The sequence below is a fragment of the Lipotes vexillifer genome, unplaced genomic scaffold, assembly GCF_000442215.2.
Source record: "Lipotes vexillifer unplaced genomic scaffold, Lipotes_vexillifer_v1.1 scaffold190, whole genome shotgun sequence".
Classification (NCBI taxonomy): domain Eukaryota; kingdom Metazoa; phylum Chordata; class Mammalia; order Artiodactyla; family Lipotidae; genus Lipotes; species Lipotes vexillifer.
Genome location: NW_006794958.1, coordinates 3,764,965 through 3,783,882, shown reverse-complemented (window position 1 = coordinate 3,783,882; position 18,918 = coordinate 3,764,965). Strand labels below are relative to the sequence as shown.

Sequence of the window (18,918 nt, the reverse complement as noted above, 5' to 3'; positions counted from 1 at the left end):
TCCATTCTCTACGTCTGCACCTTTATTCCTGTCCTGTCCCTAGGTTCTTCAGATCCATTTTTTTTTTTTTTTTTAGATTCCATATATATGTGTTAGCATACGGTATTTGTTTTTCTCTTTCTGACTTACTTCACTCTGTATGACAGACTCTAGGTCCAACCACATCACTACAAATAACTCAGTTTTGTTTCCTTTTATGGCTGAGTGATATTCCCTTGTATATATGTGCCATATCTTCTTTATCCATTCATCTGTCGATGGACTCTTAGGTTGCTTCCATGTCCTGGCGATTGTAAATAGAGCTGCGATGAACATTGTGGTACATGACTCTTTTTGAATTATGGTTTTCTCAGGGTATATGCCCAGAAGTGAGATTGCTGGGTCATACGGTAGTTCTATTCTTAGTTTTTAAGGAACCTCCATACTGTTCTCCATAGTGGCTGTATCAATATACATTCCCACCAACAGTGCAAGAGGGTTCCCTTTTCTCCACACCCTCTCCAGCACTTATTGTTTGTAGATTTTTTGATCATGGCCGTTCTGACTGGTGTGAGGTGATACCTCATTGTATTTTTGATTTGCATTTCTCTAATGATTAGTGATGTTGAGCATCCTTTCATGTGTTTGTTGGCAATCTGTGTATCTTCTTTGGAGAAATGTCTTTTTAGGTCTTCTGCCCATTTTTGGATTGGGTTTTTTGTTTTGTTGATATTGAGCTGCATGAGCTGCTTGTAAATTTTGGAGATTATTCCTTTGTCAGTTGCTTAATTTACAAATATTTTCTCCCATTCTGAGGGTTGTCTTTTCGTCTTGTTTATGGTTTCCTTTGCTGTGCAAAAGTTTTTAAGTTTCATTAAGTCCCATTTGTTTATTTTTGTTTTTATTTCCATTTCTTTGGAGGTGGGTCAAAAAGGATCTTGCTGTGATTTATGTCATGGAGTATTCTGCCTATGTTTTCCTCTAAGAGTTTTATAGTGTCTGGCCTTACATTTAGGTCTTTAATCCATTTTGAGTTTATTTTTGTGTATGGTGTTAGGGAGTGTTCTAATTTCATTATTTTACATGTAGCTGTCCAGTTTTCCCAGCACCACTTATTGAAAAGGCTGTATTTTCTCCATTGTATATTCTTGCTTCCACCTCACATAAGGTGACCATATGTGTGTGGGTTTATCTCTGGGCTTTCTATCCTATTCCATTGATCTATATTTCTGTTTTTCCACAAGTATTTTTAAACCAACTCCTTTTATCCAAATGTCGGGAGACTTACTAATAAGATATGAGAGTGGGAGAAGGAGGCAGTAAGATCACTAGATCATACTCTATGAAGCTTGAAAAGTTAGCTTAAGATGTCTATCTTTCAGTTTTTTAAAACTTAAAATTAGCAGTTGAAATAGCTAATCTATAAATCCCCTCCTAACTCTAAATTTCTGTTCTTAGAAAATCAAAACATTTCTAAATATTAATAAAAAGAATAATTTGGAAAGTAATCATTAGTGGCCAGCATGCTTACTTATATTATTACTTAAAGGCATCTATTACTGCTTATATAAACATAAATTAAAATATATTAATGCATTTCTCCATTCTTAGGTAGAAATATCACAAAACATTTTGATTATAGTAACACACCTATAAAAGTATAGGGGCTATATATTAATGCAAATTTTAAATATCTGATTTTTATCTTTAGTAAATGAGAGATATAGTAAAACAAAATCTCAGATGAAATAGAAAAAGTGTTTATTCATTTGAAGGTAACTTCCAATAGATTGTGTTCCAGGAATGTTTCATCATCAGTTGATGCAGTTAAAAGCCTGAAACAAAAACACTACCAGAAACAGAAAATGGAGCAAAGCGTCAATTGCTTTTGCATTGTGACTGCTAAATATAAAGGATTTGTTATTTTCATGGACTACAGTTTCTTAAAGTCAGATATTCTGTTTCACCCATTACAGAGTTACTAGCTTAGAAAAAAATAAAACAAAAATACATTTAAAAATAAAAGTTATACCTTTATTGAACAGTCTGTTCCATGTAAATTTTATGTATATGGCTCTTTTTAACATGAAAATAACAGAGGATCTGTTTGAACTCACCAAATAAATGGTTTTAAGAAAGCCTGGCACATTATCTTATGCATATGTACATTATCTTCCTAAACACTTATGTGATACGGGAATAAATATTAAATTTGAAAAGATAAAAGACAAAAATTAAGGAAGTCTCTGTATTCACTATATTTAAAAAATAGTTATCACCTTGTGTAAATGTGATCTACATAGAATGTGAAACACTGAATTTGTTGTCTGGATCATGGCTGAACAATTGGGAACACTGTGATGGTGTTCAGTCACTTTCTTTTTCAAAATTTAACAACTTTGTTCAAATCCAGGATTTATTCTCTTGGGCTCCTCATTGCTGTTGCCTTTCAGTTCCAGCATTTGCTTCTTAGTGCAGCCATGGCACAGATCCATTGCACCAAAGCACAAAATAGGAAATGAACCCCAGTGGGAGAGATTTTATACATAAAAGTCAAAGCAAAACCCCATAAAGAAAGTAACTATGTGTTTATACATTTCACAAAACAGAAAAATGTTCAAAGGAAAGTAAAATTAGCTTTCAAAATATTTGCCTCTTGAACTGGACATCTGTTACATGACTGTAAAATCACCTTGCATATTTTTATAAAGAAGAATATTTTCACATTTACAGAAGGTAGCCTAGGTATAGCCAGTCTACACATATTGTTGTTGTTCTTTAACATTTTAAGAGTCATTGTAATTTCCCATTTGGGTATTTTCTGCAAAATTTTCCAGAAGCCTCTTTCCTAACTATTCAAAGAAGTACTCAGAAATTCTCCAATTCTAAGCATAATATTCCCATGTTGCTTGGTGTTAGACATACATTTTACCTACAAAATGGTATTCTCTTGTCAAGAATAGATCAGAAGTGATTAAATAACAAAAACAGGAAAGAGAATCTAGTGGCATAGTATAAAGACAGAATACTATAGGCAGAAATGAGTTCAGGAGGTTGAGGAATCCATCTCATAGCTCACTGGCAATTTTCTAAATGAATAAGTATAGTACTACTGAATCCAATCAAGGTCTCCAAGATGAGGTCACTACAAAAAGAAACTGTCTTACTCTAGTTCACTGCCTCAAACAAATGTCCATCTTTCAAAATTAATACACTTTCTTTTTTTGCATTATGAGCATTTTCTCATTTAAAACAAAGTTAAGATTTAAAACTGCATTTCAAACTCTCCTCTACTCACAAAGTGAAAATTAAAACCTTTAACATGTTATAAAGATCCATTATATGTGGCTAAGGATATGTGCATATTTGACATAATTCTACTTGTCTTTCGTATAAATCTTACATTTATCTGCATCTTATTTAAAGTCTATAAAATAAACATTTCAATGGAATAGTATGAAAATGCTTTTGGAAATAGGGAATTAATGTTTGAACTGAGAAAAAGCATTTCTATACAACATATAGGGAAATATTTTTGTAGTTCTAAATATTACTAACTTGCCCTCATTCTTTGCTTCCCCCTCTCCTTTTTTTTTTTCTTTCAAGATATATTGTCCCTTTTAGTATGAATGAAAACTGGAGAACAATAACATCTCTTAGTACATTGGAGTCAAGGACAGGAAGAGCCTAATCTTGAAGTATAACATGTAGAAAATGAGTGAACAAATGTATGAATGAATTCAATGCCGAAGATTTTACACTTTTGGCTACATTTATCAGTAATACTGGAAATCAAGAGAGTCTTGAAAAATTTCTACCAGAAAATGTAGCAAATTACCAAATTTGTAAGATGATAAAAGCTAAGTATAATCAATGCTGATTATGTTTTGAAAACCGTATAGAAAGAATGCAATCTCATATAATTTTCACAATGATTTACCATCTTTTTGTTAGCTCCTAAATTCTGTTGCTAATAAAACCAATATAAAATATCTGATATGTCCCAACAATCACTAAGTTATCATGTTAATTGTTCAACAGTGTATTCTTTTGGGTTTTTAAAAAGGCTCTAATTTTATAATATTACCAAAAGGTTAAAACATGCCAAACTAACACAAAATAAGACAATATTTTGCTTATGTTTTTGGCATATCCATTCAGAAACAAAAGATACAACAGATGGATAATAGTTAATGTTGCCAATATACAAATTCACTTTAGAGAAACTGGGACAATACCATTGCATAGCAATATAGTGCAATAAAAAGAAAATGGGTTTCTGTAGCTCTCTTAAAGGGGAGGGAATTTAAGAAACTAATACTAAACTTATAAAATACATTTTGAAGCTGAATAGTATCTGAAGAGAGCAACTTGAGTATTCAAGAATTTGCTAAATAATATGTCACCAAAATTACAGAATATTTAATATGAAGGAAAATAATATTAGCAGAATGTTCTAGGCATCTTCCTGAGGATTTTAATCTCACTTTTATGAGGAAATTTTCTTGACTAAAAAAAAACAGATTATTCTGAGAATCTAGATTATTTATAATATCCTTTCAGTGAAATTGGCTATTCATTACATAATTTGAAATAAACTAATGGCAAAGAACAGAAATGATATGTATGCAGTACTTGCTTGTACTGGGTAGTTTATACAGGTGAAGTTATTAAAATCTCTCAATCAATCCCAAATCTAAGTATTATAATTTCTACTTTACACACAAAAGAGTTAAAGATTCAGGGTAGAGTTAAATGATTTCCACAGGTAATGCTGTGAATTTCAGAACCAAGATTCAAACTTATGTGTATTATATTCCAACATTTTATGGAATATGCTGTGTTGTTCTTCAATAAAGGACTATGTCTGTATATTTCAATACAGTTTGAATGAATATGAGAAAAACAAATTAGAAACTAAGAGTAGTGAAGAAACTATTATTAGAGTATATAGGGATGGGTTCCAGAGGCCTAACAAAAGGTTTGGACTTCATAGCAAATTGCTGTTGGTGAAATTAAAGCAAGGTCATATTGTACTAAACTGCTTGTTAGTCTTATAACCTCCACTAAATAGTAAACTCTATCATGGGGACAGAGACCAAGAGAATTAATCTTGTTTAATCTTCTCTCCCCACTGCCTGGTGCAGGACACTGGCTAAAACAAGGCATTCAATGAATTTCCAGGGAATGAACCGAACTGCAAGCAGAGAAAGGCCATAGTCTGGAGAAATAAGTTTGGTGGTAAGTAATCACAGAAAGGGTTTGCTTTCATTACGAAATTAGAGCTATTATGGCTGAGAAATGAATCCAAAGGAGCTTTAACACCAAGCTAGTGAAGAACTCAGAGCCAGCCAAAGGACCAGAATGACTAGGATGTAAAACAAGAGCTGAAGCCTGAGAAGTAACTCAGTATCCTAAAGAGACCTTAATTAAAGGAGAACTGGTGAAAAAGATTCGTAGGAAATCACCTAATCACGCCTTTGGAATTTATGTTAAGAAATCATTGTGCTAAAAGAAATATCTGCTTTTATGTAGATAAAACTTATCCAACATTATTTATTCAAATGAAAATGCATCTTTCATAAAATAAATAGAAATTAATTCTTATTTCAAAATCTATGGTGGTTTATAAGAAAGCCAAACCCTGTGGTCTGGTCTCAATCACGTGAGTGTGTCACCTTACTGCCGACTTGTGGCCACCTGACTGAAATTCAGGGGCAGACTCTGGAGAAAAAGAAATATTAGAAAACAGAATCTGTAAAGTAAAGCTTAAAAGCGAATGCTTTTTTCTATAGTTTATCATCAGGTTTTGCAGAATTGAGAGTAATATATGCATTTTGAAGAAGTTAAGTCCATAGACTTTTGACAGCTTATTACTTCCATCTAATATGACTTGGTGGGCTTACCAGTAATTATAAATCATAAGAACAGTAAACAAACTTTTGCTTTTAAGATAATTATGAGATGACTGGCTTCATTTTAAAATAAAGTTTCAAGATCAAGTGGAAGTTTTCCTGAAATACTAACGATATATAAATATAAAACTTTCTAAATGTTTTTCCAAGGTTAAAAAATAGGTTTGAATAATTGTTTAATAGCATTTCAAAAAATAAAAGATAAAAATAGTACCATACTTAACATTCAACCCTGTATACAAATTTAAAGATGATTGTGGTGTCTTTGCTTGCTTTATATGTAACACACTTTGCCAGAAATTCTACGTTTTAGAAATTAAGTTGGCTTCACATTTCTGAAGTGGGTAAACTGCTAGACACTGACACTTTAGTTTGAATTAGCATTATATGATTGTTTTCCCCTTAAGAATTTAATAAGATATATCTAATATGACTAAATGGAGGTTTTGATGAAGACAGGAACATAGATCCCAGTATCATACCAGTCTTCTCTGGGTTAGATATTCCTAGGTAGGATGCTGCAGTTTGGGACTTTTGGGTAACTAAATGGAAGCCCTAGACAAATACAGGGAGTTAATACTAGAATGTAAGCAAAAAAGCAAAACAAGATGGATGAGTATTTACATAAAATTTATTTTTTACTTGCTATTTTGCCTAAGAATTTCCTTACCTGTCCAGCAATATTTCTCTCTGAAATAACCTCTTATCTTTGAGCTCTCATAAACAATTTTTGCCAATGACACTGTCTTTAAAAATCACTATGTTTGTGTTTTACAAATTAAACTTAAAAAAATACTTTTCTTAGTATAAGAAATGACCAGTTCCGCCCCGTAATTTATCGGGTTCTTAGTGCACAGCTTTCATGAGGTAGATCTTAATCACCTAGTATGCCATTATCATCGTCCATAAAAGTTTAAAAATATGACAAAGATTCAGGAGGGAGGGAAAGTAAGTAAATGTATGTTTTACAAAAGATCAAGTTAAAAATCACATAAAAATTAAAAATTTATTTTTATTTAAAAATAAAAGGGAAAGTGTCTTTTGTAGCTCAGAAATATATTAAATAGTAAATAAATTTGATTTTGGGGAGATCCAAAATACATACATAAATGAGCAATCTGTTTATTTAGGAGAGAAATATGCTGGGTCTGCAACTCTGTTTAAAGCCCAGTTGAATCATGTTTTTGGTAAGATCTAATTGCCATCACAATTTGTACCTTAGGACTTTATAGTCAGGTACAACATCAAAAATATGTTTCTAAGATAAGCAGGTCTCTTTTTACATTTCAAAAATACATGGGGCACAACTATGGTCGTGATTTTTTAAAAAGCTTGATGTTGGATTTCAAATATATTTTAACAAAGTTTTTTTTTTTAAAGTTATTCCTTCATTTCAGAAACTTGTATTTCCATGTTGTTTCTTCACATCATTTTCCAGTCTTGAATTAACAGATAACTTTATATTAGGAAAAAGAATCAAATGCTCCTCACAATACCAGTTCATCACCCAGAAAATATGGAGGTAATTCCAATTTTAAAAAGCTTTTTAAAGCATACATCAAACAAAAAATGAACTAAAGCGACAATATATCATACACTTTTAAACCACAGAAATAAGAAAATTCATGAGGTAAGCAAACTAATTGTTGAAAACAATTTTAAAACAGAGTAAGTCATGCCTTTCTCACTGCTTTAGGAAAAAATGCTAAATAATAATATAACCAGAAACTCAGGTTTCCTTTTGGTATTCATCATTTTAAGTGTAAATCATTCATATTTCCATTTATTGTCTGAAATTAGCAAAACACAACTTGTTTCAAATTCTGCATTATTCTGGGAAAACACAGTCCAATATTTATGACCAGAGGTCCTTAGAAAAATGATTGGGCCGAGAAAGAAGCCTAATGTAATTTTAAAAATGATGGCATAAACACTGGATTTGGGGATAGACTAAGATTTTTTGGACACTTAAAAGTACACCAATTTCAAAGCTGGTTTTGCCAACAATACTTATGTAGGCAAACTAGAAATTGCCATCTCCTTTTTTTTCAGAGGCCTTTTTTTCCTTTGGTTGAAAGAAAAATTACCCTCTGTTAACTCTGAGATCCTTTGGGAAAGAATATCCCAGCCTTTCCTTGAAAGTCTTCCCACCTCTACTGTCAAGCTAAAACAAAGCTTGTTTCTTCCTCCCTACTGGTAAACTCTAATCAGCTTGTATAGGAGGGAAAGAAACAAATACTGTACCTGGAGAGTGAAAGGTACATGACTTTACCAGTGAGTGCTTTCTTGAGATGAGATGAAAAGGAGAAAGCACTTTCAAATATAACGCATAATGTACAACGGGAAGGCTAAACTAAAGGAAGAGAGGATGGTTTTGTGAGCTTGGTAGGGCTTGCAACAGAAAAGAATACTGGAAAGTTACACATTACTACTCCCTAAAGAGACGTTGATTACACACACACACACACACACACACACACACACACCGTTACATATAAGCACCCAGGAAGATATCTGAACTCCAGCTCTCGTCTTCTTACAGCTGGTTAAGTGTACCCTCTCCTCACCTCGGTCCGAGCACTAGAAAAAAAAAAAAAAAGAAAACGAAAAAGAAAAGTTATTTAGTCCAACAATGCAAGGTCTTTGGGCTTCTCATTCAACATCTCTCTATACTTTGGTCCCCGGGGGGGACAGCAAACCTTTATCTCCTGGTTTTCAGCGGTTCCTATCAGCTCAGTAGGGAAGCGGGGGGCAAGTGTTAAAATCCTGAAGGAAAAAGGAGTCACCCCCGTGTCCAAAAATATTGGAAGTGCTCGCTCGTATCTGCTTGTGGTCCGTGCTGGTGCTCCGCCGCCGCCCCTCAGTGAAGTCCGAGAAGCGGCCAAGTTTAAAGTGAAACAAAGATGGAAGCACTCTCTCTCCCTGTTTCTCAGAGTCCCTGAACTTATTTCGCCGCAGGTTCTTGCCCTGGACTTTTCGGAAACCTTTTTTCACTTCGGGGGACAAAAAGCCACAGGGGCAGCGTTGATGGTTTTAGTGGAGAGTCTCCTGGCCTGCAGTGGTGTCCGCTGATGTATATGTCCTTGCTGTCCCTTTTATTTTTCTGAGGTGTCGGAGGTGTCGCCACGCAGACCCGCTGCTGCGCGAGTTTGCCACCAGCTCTCGAACTCTAATCGTCCGGCGCCACCCGTGCTCCGCGGAGCTCGCCCCAGAGCCCCGGACCCGGTGCCGCCAGCGGACCTGGAAGGAGGAGGCGCAGCAGGAACTGCGGCCCCTGAGCCGAGCTCCCTCGGAACAAAGCCTCCGGAAGAGTTGCGCGGATTCCTAAACCCCGGATTGGACCTGGAGCCCGGTGGGCGTAGAGAGGAAGAAGAGGAAGGAGGAGACGCGAGAGCACTTTCCACCTCAAGCGCCAACACCCCTCGCATCGTCTCCTGAAAGAGGCAGCTGTGTGGGTCCTGCCTATGCGTGGGTGCACGTGTACGCTCTTGGGAGAGCCCGTGGGTGTGTTCGGGTGTGAGCGCGTCTGGGCACCCGCAGGGCAACGCTGAAGCCTGGGAGAGCTCTATTGGTAGCCAAATTCGAGAACGCCCTATCCTAGGAGGCCACTAGCACGTGGCTTTGACAAGTAGGCCTGGAAGAGGCCCTCATTAGCCAGCTTCCTTCGGCAACTCCCAACTCTTACATTCTCTTTGGGTTCAGACTGGTTTCGGGGCCAGCAGAGATCCGAGCTGAGAGGGAGTTCCTCGCTGGGGCCGAAGACCAAGTGCTGGTGAACCGGTTAAAGAGAAGTGACAGGATTTCCAGGCTCAGGAGATAGGAACAGCTGATTTCACTCGGGGTTCCCAGGAGGAAGCCTTTTTCCGGGCTGGAGGGAGGGGAGGGTCGAGGAGAGTAATTCTAGGATTTGTGGCGAGAAAAGTCGACCTCCGCCGGCGGGTCCCTGTCTTGCTTTCTCTCCATCCCTCTTCTCTTTCCTGCTTCGGATCTGTTCCCTGTCCCAGTAACCTTAGTGGCCTGGTCTGGCTTGTGACGACTATTGGGTTTACTTTCTGCCCTTGACATACTAATATGTGACCAATTGCAGTACTGGTAATGTCTGATGCTCAACTGAGTTGATTCTCAAATATAATATTCTTTTCAGCTTTTGCGCCCATCGATTAGTAAGTAAACTACCACCTACTAAGGGGATGCTGGAAACCAGTCGCAGGCGACTAAGACCCCTAGGTCAGCAGCCCTCCATCTCAGATATTCCTGGCGGGTTATAGCTAATGACTTTTCCCTGTGCCATAAGCAGTCACAGCCTGACCCGGTGATACTCCTTTACCCCATAACCGTGGGGCAGTGGGCGGTCAGCAAGTCCCCCCTTCGCAAGAGACTGGGGAGGCCCCTGAAGTTCGCCTTCATGCTCCAGATTTTCTGCTTTCTCCCCTCCCCCTGTCTGCAACGCCCCCGCGCCTCGCCTGCCCCGGGATTTGCCGGCGCCTGGCTGGCCCTTTACTCCAGCCCTGGGTAAATCAGTCCGGAACTCGCCAGGCTCCGAGGCGCGGAGGGAGGCGTGGCGGCCCCGGCCCCGGGGGTCTCGCCTGACTCCCGGAGTCTCGGCGGCGCGGCAGCTCCTGTCACTGCGGCGAGGGCCGGGCTCGTGGCCGCGCGCCCCGCCGCCGCCACCGCCTCCATGCTGCAGCGCGGGGCGCAGTTCCTCCCGGCCCGGCAACTGCCGTCGTCCGAACACGCCGGCTCGGAAAGTCCGGAAGCCGGGCTCGCCCGGGCCGCAACCGCAGCGCGGGAGTCGGGCCGCCACCCTCTCGCCTGAGCCGCGGACTCGCCCGGAAGCCGCGGGCAGCGGGCGGGGCACTGTGCAGTGGCGCGTAGGGAGACCTTCCATGTGTGCAGAGCAGCCCGAACTGAGGACTCTGTGTGCGTGCGCGCGGGGGTGCGTGTGTTTGCGCCTGTTTTCCCTTCTTCCCTCAAGGATGGCAATGGCTAGCAGCTGGCTGCTCCCTTAGGATTCTAGAGTTTGTGGAGCTCTAGGTTGTGAGCACAAACCACCCATATAATCCATTTTGAACGGGTGGTTTATATCAGGAAAAGAAAAGCGCAACTGGACGGGGGTGGGGCAGACCAAGGAAACCTTCTGGAAATACAAACACGCACGCACAACACTCATAAGAGAGAGGAACAATGAAAGACCTGGGAAGACGTGTGTAACCTTCCTGCTGGCCCTTCCATTTTTCCGGAAAGATTCTGGATTGTTTCTACCTTTTGAAGTCATTTTGGCATCTATTTTTTTGTAAGCTCTCTCCAGCTTAGTAGCGTGCGTGAGGGCGTGTGTGTATGTGTGCGCGCGCTTATCTGATGCATTTGACTGTCTTTTGTACAACTGCCCAGAAGCAAATGTGTTAACTCGGCGGTCCCCCTCGATGCCTGGCTTCTCGCAGAGCGCGGAGGACGCCCAGACCCATTTTCCAGTCTGGATTCGGAAGGGCTGCTCAGCTTTGGACCCTTGTGTGTGGATCGCTTTACCCAGAGGCTTGGAAAACGCCAGTATTAACCTGCTTCCAGGTACATTACAAGGTCACTAGAGGGTCTTGCAGCCGTCTTGTTTCTGTGCATCTAGACCTTCCTGTCTTCGCCCGAAGGATATTTACGTTTCGGTCGACATAATTTGAAGCCAAAAGTTCAGCCTGTCGAGCTGGTTTCTGCACAATCAAGGTAAAAAGAATTGCCTTTCAAACTGCTTAACAAAATCCCCGACTCTTCGACTCTTCCTTGCTGGTTCCTGGCTCTTTTGCCTCCCCACCAAAATGTCACCAGCTCTTGAATTACGTGGATTTGGGTTGGAGGAGAACTTGAAGGAAACGTGATAGAACCGCTATGCTAGACCACTCTCTTTGCTGCCCGTGGTCCTGTGGGCATCGAAGCCGATCGTGAGAAGGACCAGTCCCCTCCTTGCTTTTCCTTCCCCGTGCTGTACTGGGTGTCTGTGTGTGTGTGTGTGTGTGTGTGTGCGCGCAAGTGTGAATGCGAGTGCGCGCGCGCCTGTCTGCGAGTGTGTGTGTGTGTGTTTGAGTGTGTTTCTGTGTGTGCGTGCGCGGCCGCCCTGCCTCTGCCCGATCCCTGGGTGCAGAAACGCGGGTTTCATGGGGCGATCGCCGCGGATCCCCCGCCCAGCGCGACCTGCGGGCAACGGCGGCAATGGCAGGAGCCGCCTCTCGGACTCCCTAGGATGCGGGTGCTGAGCTATGGCAAAGGGCAGCGAAGTGACGAGCGAGACCCGCGTACGACTGTGAAAGCCACCTGGAAACACCTTGCCGGGATTGTACCTGCGGGCAGAAAGTCTTCCTACGCCCGTCTTTCCTCTAGAGGCACCAGGTAACAAGCAAACGACTTCCCGCCTCACCCAGTTTCCTTCTGATCTTATTTCTAGTGTCTTATCTGCATTGCAGGCTACTTTACTTATTAATGTTTTGAAAATCATTAAGAAGGGCTGGGTATTCAAGGGCGCTCTATGATGTAATATAATTTCTGGTAGGTGGAATATAAATCTATACCTGAGCATTTAATCTAGTAGTGAAAGCTAAGAAAATATGGATACGCTCCACCCTAAGTGATGTTTTTGGAAGCTAGGCGTGTTGAACCTGTCTGAAGATGCCAGAGATTAAAGTCCCGTGTTTTCTTCAGGCTATGGTTGCCACAGACCATTTGGTATCCAACCCTCCCCAGATTGTGGAGTGTGAGAGGGTGTTTGGTTTCCACCCATCGTTTCAGGCAGGGATCACTTTGACCCTTCTCTTCCTCTGGTGCCAGGTTGTTTTCCTGATTATCGACGAGCTTGCCAGATCCTTTAGTAGTTGTAAATTATGCATCTGGAGACTTTAATTCGAAATAGAGTTTTCTTGGAACTTGCTTTGAGTGGAAGGGAATTCATTGTCACGGGTGTATGTGTTGAGATACGGTGTTTAACTGCCAGGGTTTGCTTTTATGTAGCAAAATAGATCCATATCTAGAAGAGCGCTGCTAAAACCACAACCTCAGTCCTCAGCTGCATTGTCTCGCTTGTGGAGAGGGGCCTGTACGCGTGTGGTTTGTTTTTATTTTGTTCTGCTTTTTTTTTTTTTTTTTTTACTAAGCCTGGGCTTTAGAATGTAATCAGGGCCATCTTGGACTCTGAGGATAATGGCTAGTACCTAGAAATAGAGATGAACTATAAGAAGGCTGGATCCCTGAGGATTTGTGAAGAAGATCCACCTGGTAAAACTTCCAGATTTTCTACGGATATAAAAACATTTCACAACACATTCCATGCTGTTTTTTTGAACTTGCTAAGAATTCTTCTGTCTCAGATCTATTGCATTTGCTCTTCCCTATGCTTGTACCTCCTTCCCCAAACTTGTTTTTTTTTTTTTTTTTTTTGGTTTGTCTCTGTATAATGTGTATTTTGAAAATTCTTGCCAGTGCCTTGATTTACAAGGAGTAGGGTGGATTTGCGACTGCCTAATTAACATATTGGGTCTGATATGTTAAAAATGGAGATTCCCACAGCCGGCTGAGGCAGAACAAATTTAGTGAACTTCCAAAGCCCCTTACCCTCGCACCTTATTTCTCTCATTTCCTATCCCATCACTTCTGCGTCCCCTACAGAAAATTTCTCACCCTTCTCGAGGGCATTAGGATTAAGAAAATAAAGCGCTTCCAAAGTAGTCTCATCAATGTTTTATTAGACAGTGAAGGCGGTCTGAATAATTCAGCTAGGGAATGCTCGTTTGTCTCCCGCCTTTGGGAGCTGCCTGCTCGCTGCACTCAACCAAGGGTTTGGCTCAGCCGAGCGCACGGTGCCCTGCTCCTGGAACCAGTGACTGGGACTGCTCCAGGGGTTTCTCTTTGCTGAAGCCGCTTGGAAAGCGGAGGGGCGCTGCCTGCTTTTCCTCCGCCCGCTGCATTTTTAAAATAGATATCCGTATGATGGTATTTGCAGACTAGAAGCCGGTCGCTAGCTAGCTGCTGTCGCTGTCCCTGCGCCTTGATGTCCCCGACTCCTCTGGAGATTGGGCTCGGCTGCTGCTGCAGTCCTCGCAGGCTGGTGGTGCTACAAGGCCGTGTTTGCAGCGGGCTTGGGGGCTGGGCTCCGCCACTGCAGCTTCCAGGCCCGCGTTGACACTTTCTTGGGGCCGGGCGGGAGGCCTCAGCAGGCCCCCTGGCAGACAGCGGGCGCATCATGGCAGAGGTGGCTGCCTGGATTTGAGACGGAGGAAGTGGAGAGACACACGTGGTGGTGGGGGGGCTGGCAGTGAGGTCCTGCCCGATTTCCTGCGCCTGAAGCCCCCTCTTCCTTCTTGGTAAATGAATATTCAAGTACATAGAAGGAAAGCTGGCTGGCTGCAAAAATGCCTTGATATTCAGATACTGCATGATTTCTCAGGATTCAAAACCTGAAACGAAGTGTGTTTTTCCTAGGCCTCTATTTGTTCTTCTCTTCTCTCCCCTCTTGCTCTCCTGGATTTAACCAGGTCATTTCTACTCCTGTTTTACCTCCAGTTGAAATACCACTGGAAAAACTGCTACCTACCCCCACCCCAACTCCAATAAACACGAAGGAGTTGAAGGCCACTCTAGACAGATTTGCTCTGTAACTTTGAGCTCTAGGGAAAGCCAAGAAAGGATAGGGAGTATAACTCGACTTTAACAGAAAAGCAGGTCCCCCCTCTACTTTCTGAAGACTCAGAAAGAAAAGGGTACTGCCTGCATACATAAAGACTAAAAATAACTGAATTTGGGAGGAATTAGGTGAGGATTTTTCTTTTCTTTCATCTTTTCCTTTTTCTCTTTTAGTGAATTTATTTGTATTTCTCCTATCGCTCAGAAAATCGTAGTCAGAAAATTGATTTGTGTATACTAAAAATCTGACAGAGGTACCTTTTTGTCCCCCAGATTTCTTCAGAATATTATTACAACAGAAACTATAGCATACTCATAATATTTGTTAGCAAATAAGGCATCCCTGTTTAGAGGGTGCCCAAGAAGGACAGGATACTGGTGGAGAATATTAGTACTTGGGAAAATTTTGTGTTTTCTCCACGTCCCTCCTCATTTCATTTCACCCTGGCCTTTTCTCATTAAGGATTCAGTCCTTTGCAGGTTAAGTCTTGTCCTTGTGCCCTCATCCTCTGGGAAGGTTGAAACAAATGTATTAACTGGATGTTGAGTGATCAGATGCCTAAACATAGATTGTGGTGTGATTCATGTTTAAAAATGCCATTCATTGGTGCAGACTGGAGGTAGGTGAAATGTCAAAACCAGATAGTCCCCCTAGCATAGAGTTTCATGTATAGAAGTTCCTTAAAAAATGGAGCTTTCTGCCTCCCTTCTCTTCTCTCTTGTCTGGAGAGGCAGAGAGGTGCAAACCAGTTTGAGGATCTGAGTCCACTGCCCTTGGTCAGCGTTGTACTTAGAGCTGGCTTGACTCACTAATAGGTCAAGACTATCAGGTATTGATAGAAAATTTCCTAGAAAAACCTTCCTTCCTTGTCAGCTCTCTTATGGTCACTAACAAGAGGGGCAGAACAATAGGAAAGCTAGGATACCCATGGAAACAAATGTGAGCATATAGGCAGGCGGAAAGGAGTTGTCATTTAGCACCTGTCCTTGAGACCATTCCTTTTTGTCATTTTTTCACTTTCTCTTTTCAAGAGGAGAATGACCTTGAGCCACACCCGTCTTCTGTGCTTCGCATACCTCTTTTCCTCCCTCAAACATGTGATGTATATATGAACACACACACATACATACATACATACACACACACCTGAGTTTTGAAATGAGATTCTTGTGCTTATGTGTTTTGGGAGGGGTTCATCAAATATATCTCTGATTGATACCAGCCAGAGGTGATTTCCTTTCCTTTTCCATAAGAGTATGTAGCAAGAGCTGTGGTCATTTGAGGCAAAACTGCCCCACCCTTATCCCCTCTTCCAGTATTTTTATCTCGTCTGTCAGTGTATTCCTGGTATTAAAGCAGTGTCTGATTATGGCACTGGTGTTTAAATGACCATCATATGTTATAACTGCCTTTCATCTTTTTATGAATGACCATAAGTTCCCTTTTGTGCATTTAAACCAGTGTTCTGTTTCCTCTTGCTTCTTGAAACACTTTAGACTTCCTAGTTTTGCTGAGTTTTCTAGCTGGTGAAATTAGGATCTTGCTTTCTGCTGATACTATTGCTGTGTTGATATGTGGTTGGGATGAAATGCCTGCAGATTTCTAACAGTGTTCCTGCCTCTACATAAAACTACTACATCATAGTTCTATATCATAACTATCCAGTTATTTTAAGGAAAATTTACTGTAAATAAGATTGCTAAGTATTTTTGCCAATGTTAAGGTTGGAAGAAGAAAGCTACTTGAAAGTTTCTGATGGCTTAACTGGCTAATCTACTGACTCATTCCAGTGAATTTTATTTTCTGTTTACTCAGAAATGTAATATACTGGCATTACTTTCAGAGTTTTGTGTATAGTATAAGTGGTTCTGAGTTTTATGTTTCATTGAAGAGTAAAGATATAAATTCAGGCCTTTTAATAGATGTGTTTGTGACCCTGTAGGATACATGACTAACTGGTAATTTTGCTAAATCATTCCACTGACACACATGTGCATAGCTCTGCCTTGTTCAATAAACCTTGAGAGTGAGACTACTTATTATATTTCTACAGCCCACATTTTTATTCCTGTGGCATCCTTCAATCACTGAGGACTATTTAAAATCTAAGGCGGTATAATTTGTCCATTACATGGTGTGTTCATGGTGAAATTAAGAAGTGTTATGTTTATAAGTATTGAAGCTATTCTGGTTAGAGGTGTACCATTTTTATTATGCTCTATCAACATAAATTATATGTTATTATGAAAACTGTTTTATGTAAGTATAACAAGAGCTAGAAAAAATAAAGAATTTAATTCAGATATAGTGGTGTTTTTTAAGCTTTTTCATCTTAGTGTTCTGATAGATTCTATTCTGACAGAATGCTTTTTACTGATCTATGACATAATTTAATACTAATTATGAAGATGGTTAACAAGTGATAGAAAATTACAAAGGAATTACATGGTTATATAAATGCTCTGTCACTTTACTGATAACAAGTAAGTCACATGAAAAGGGTTTTTAATTTAAACTACAAACTATATCCGTAAAGTTTCTCGGAAATTGGCTTTGATAGCCTATGTTTATTAAGTTACAAACTTGGTCACATTGGGAGGAAAATGCCAACTGACCAATTTAAGTGCTCCTAGAAAATATATCTTTTAATAAAATCTGTCTAATTGTAAACCTCATGCTTTTCTTCTTTTCTTTGTAGGAGCATATATGTAATTTATTGCTTTTTAAAAAGCGTCCAATGAAATATTTTGAAATCGGTGTTATTATAATCCTTATGAAGAACAATTACAGAATTACCACTGAATGTTGAATCTATTTTAGATTTTGTAACAAAAAAAAACGCTCCAGAAAAGTAACAAGATACAGGATTAAAGTTGTAGGATCCTTTCACCAGCTCTGAGAGTGTTTCTGAATTCTTAGAAAAAGAACAAAAGAAAATGCCAATTAGTTCAATAGATACTCAATTAGAACTAGTACACTTAATCAAGAGTTAGAAGCCAAAACAGTGCTGTTTACATTACTGTATTTTCACTTTCCCCTTTGTAGCTCTTTTAAGGAGTTGCTAAAGAGACCTAAAGGACATATATTAGTTGCTCTCCAGATTCTGTCACCCATGTTGACTTCTCATTTCCTGTCTTGAAGTAATCATGAATCTTAGTGGTATCACTTCCAAAGTTATGTTTGCATTAAAGTGATTTACTAGTGGAAACATGTCAACTCTGTAACCATGAAAACTAACTTTCTTGTATCTTCTTTGGAAGTAAAGGCTGTGGTATTTTCTCAATAATTAGCTCTTTTTGTTATTTTTTCCCGTGGTGTAAAAGTTAGGTTACCAAGTGATTTATGTGCACTTGTCTTATTAGTGCTAAAGCATTTGTATAGCAACGTTAAAATGCATATACTTTATAGGGCAACATTGAACACTGAATTGAGTACTCAGGACATATGCTTTATTCTACATGGGTAGAGTTATCATTATATCACTAATATTCACTAATATATAACTAGTATTCACATATATTTTAATTTGAAATGCCTCACTTAACAGAAATGTGCCTACCTTTAAATTGAAAATTTGGGATTATATATAGTAATTGTGTAGGGCATTTGCCTTGTATTGACTCTTCAAATGTCAGGCACTTTGTCAACATGTAACTAGACATTGGATGCCGACCTCAAGAAACTTATTTTCTTAGTAACATTAAAGATATAAACAAGTGTATAGCTTGAAAATAACTGATATTTTAAAATTCTATTTTGATATTTTATGCTTTGTAGTAGGGAAGACAGAGGAAATCAGGAACTCTTAACTGTGTTTTGTGGACAATGGTATTGCACAGTGGTTAGAAGCATGAACTTTGGGATTTCATATACCTGTGTCTCAGACCTGTATAACCTTGATCAAGTCTTATAACCTGAGTCTTAGTGTCCTTACTTCTAAATGAAGCTAATAATAAAAGACACTTAGCTGTAGTCATCATCATCATCTCCATCACCGTCATCATTATCATCTCATCATTAGCTATCATGAGGGTAAAGGAGAAAACTAAAAGAAGTGGTAATTGAATGACTTCAAAGCCTATTCTTGGGGCCATAGATGCTCAGGATTCCAGGGAATGCTAAAGGTCATCCAAACCAGGGGTCGTGCAGTCCAGTGTCCTCAGAGATCAAGCAGAAGATGTAAAGCAGGAAATCTGGCTGGCTTTAAGAAATTGTAGGCTGTAGGATCTCTGTTATACTGGAGAGTGCCTGACTTACCCAAAACATTCAAATTTAAATTCATTTTAACCCCTGATGAGTTTGGCGTTATGAAACTTCTGAGTTATTCTGACATCCATTCAATCTTAAACTTTTTGGAAAGCATTC

The 18,918-nt window shown here is 39.7% G+C and overlaps 1 protein-coding gene across 1 annotated transcript in view; it reads left to right on the top strand.

Moving 5' to 3' along the window:
• Positions 1 to 11,247: 11,247 nt before the first annotated feature.
• Positions 11,248 to 18,918, top strand: part of LRFN5 (leucine rich repeat and fibronectin type III domain containing 5) — a 262,205-nt gene continuing 254,534 nt past the window's right edge. Inside the window, exon 1 of the mRNA XM_007467375.1 lies at positions 11,248 to 12,269. The gene's annotated coding sequence lies outside the window, so the exon portion shown is untranslated. The remainder of the gene's footprint in view (positions 12,270 to 18,918) is intronic.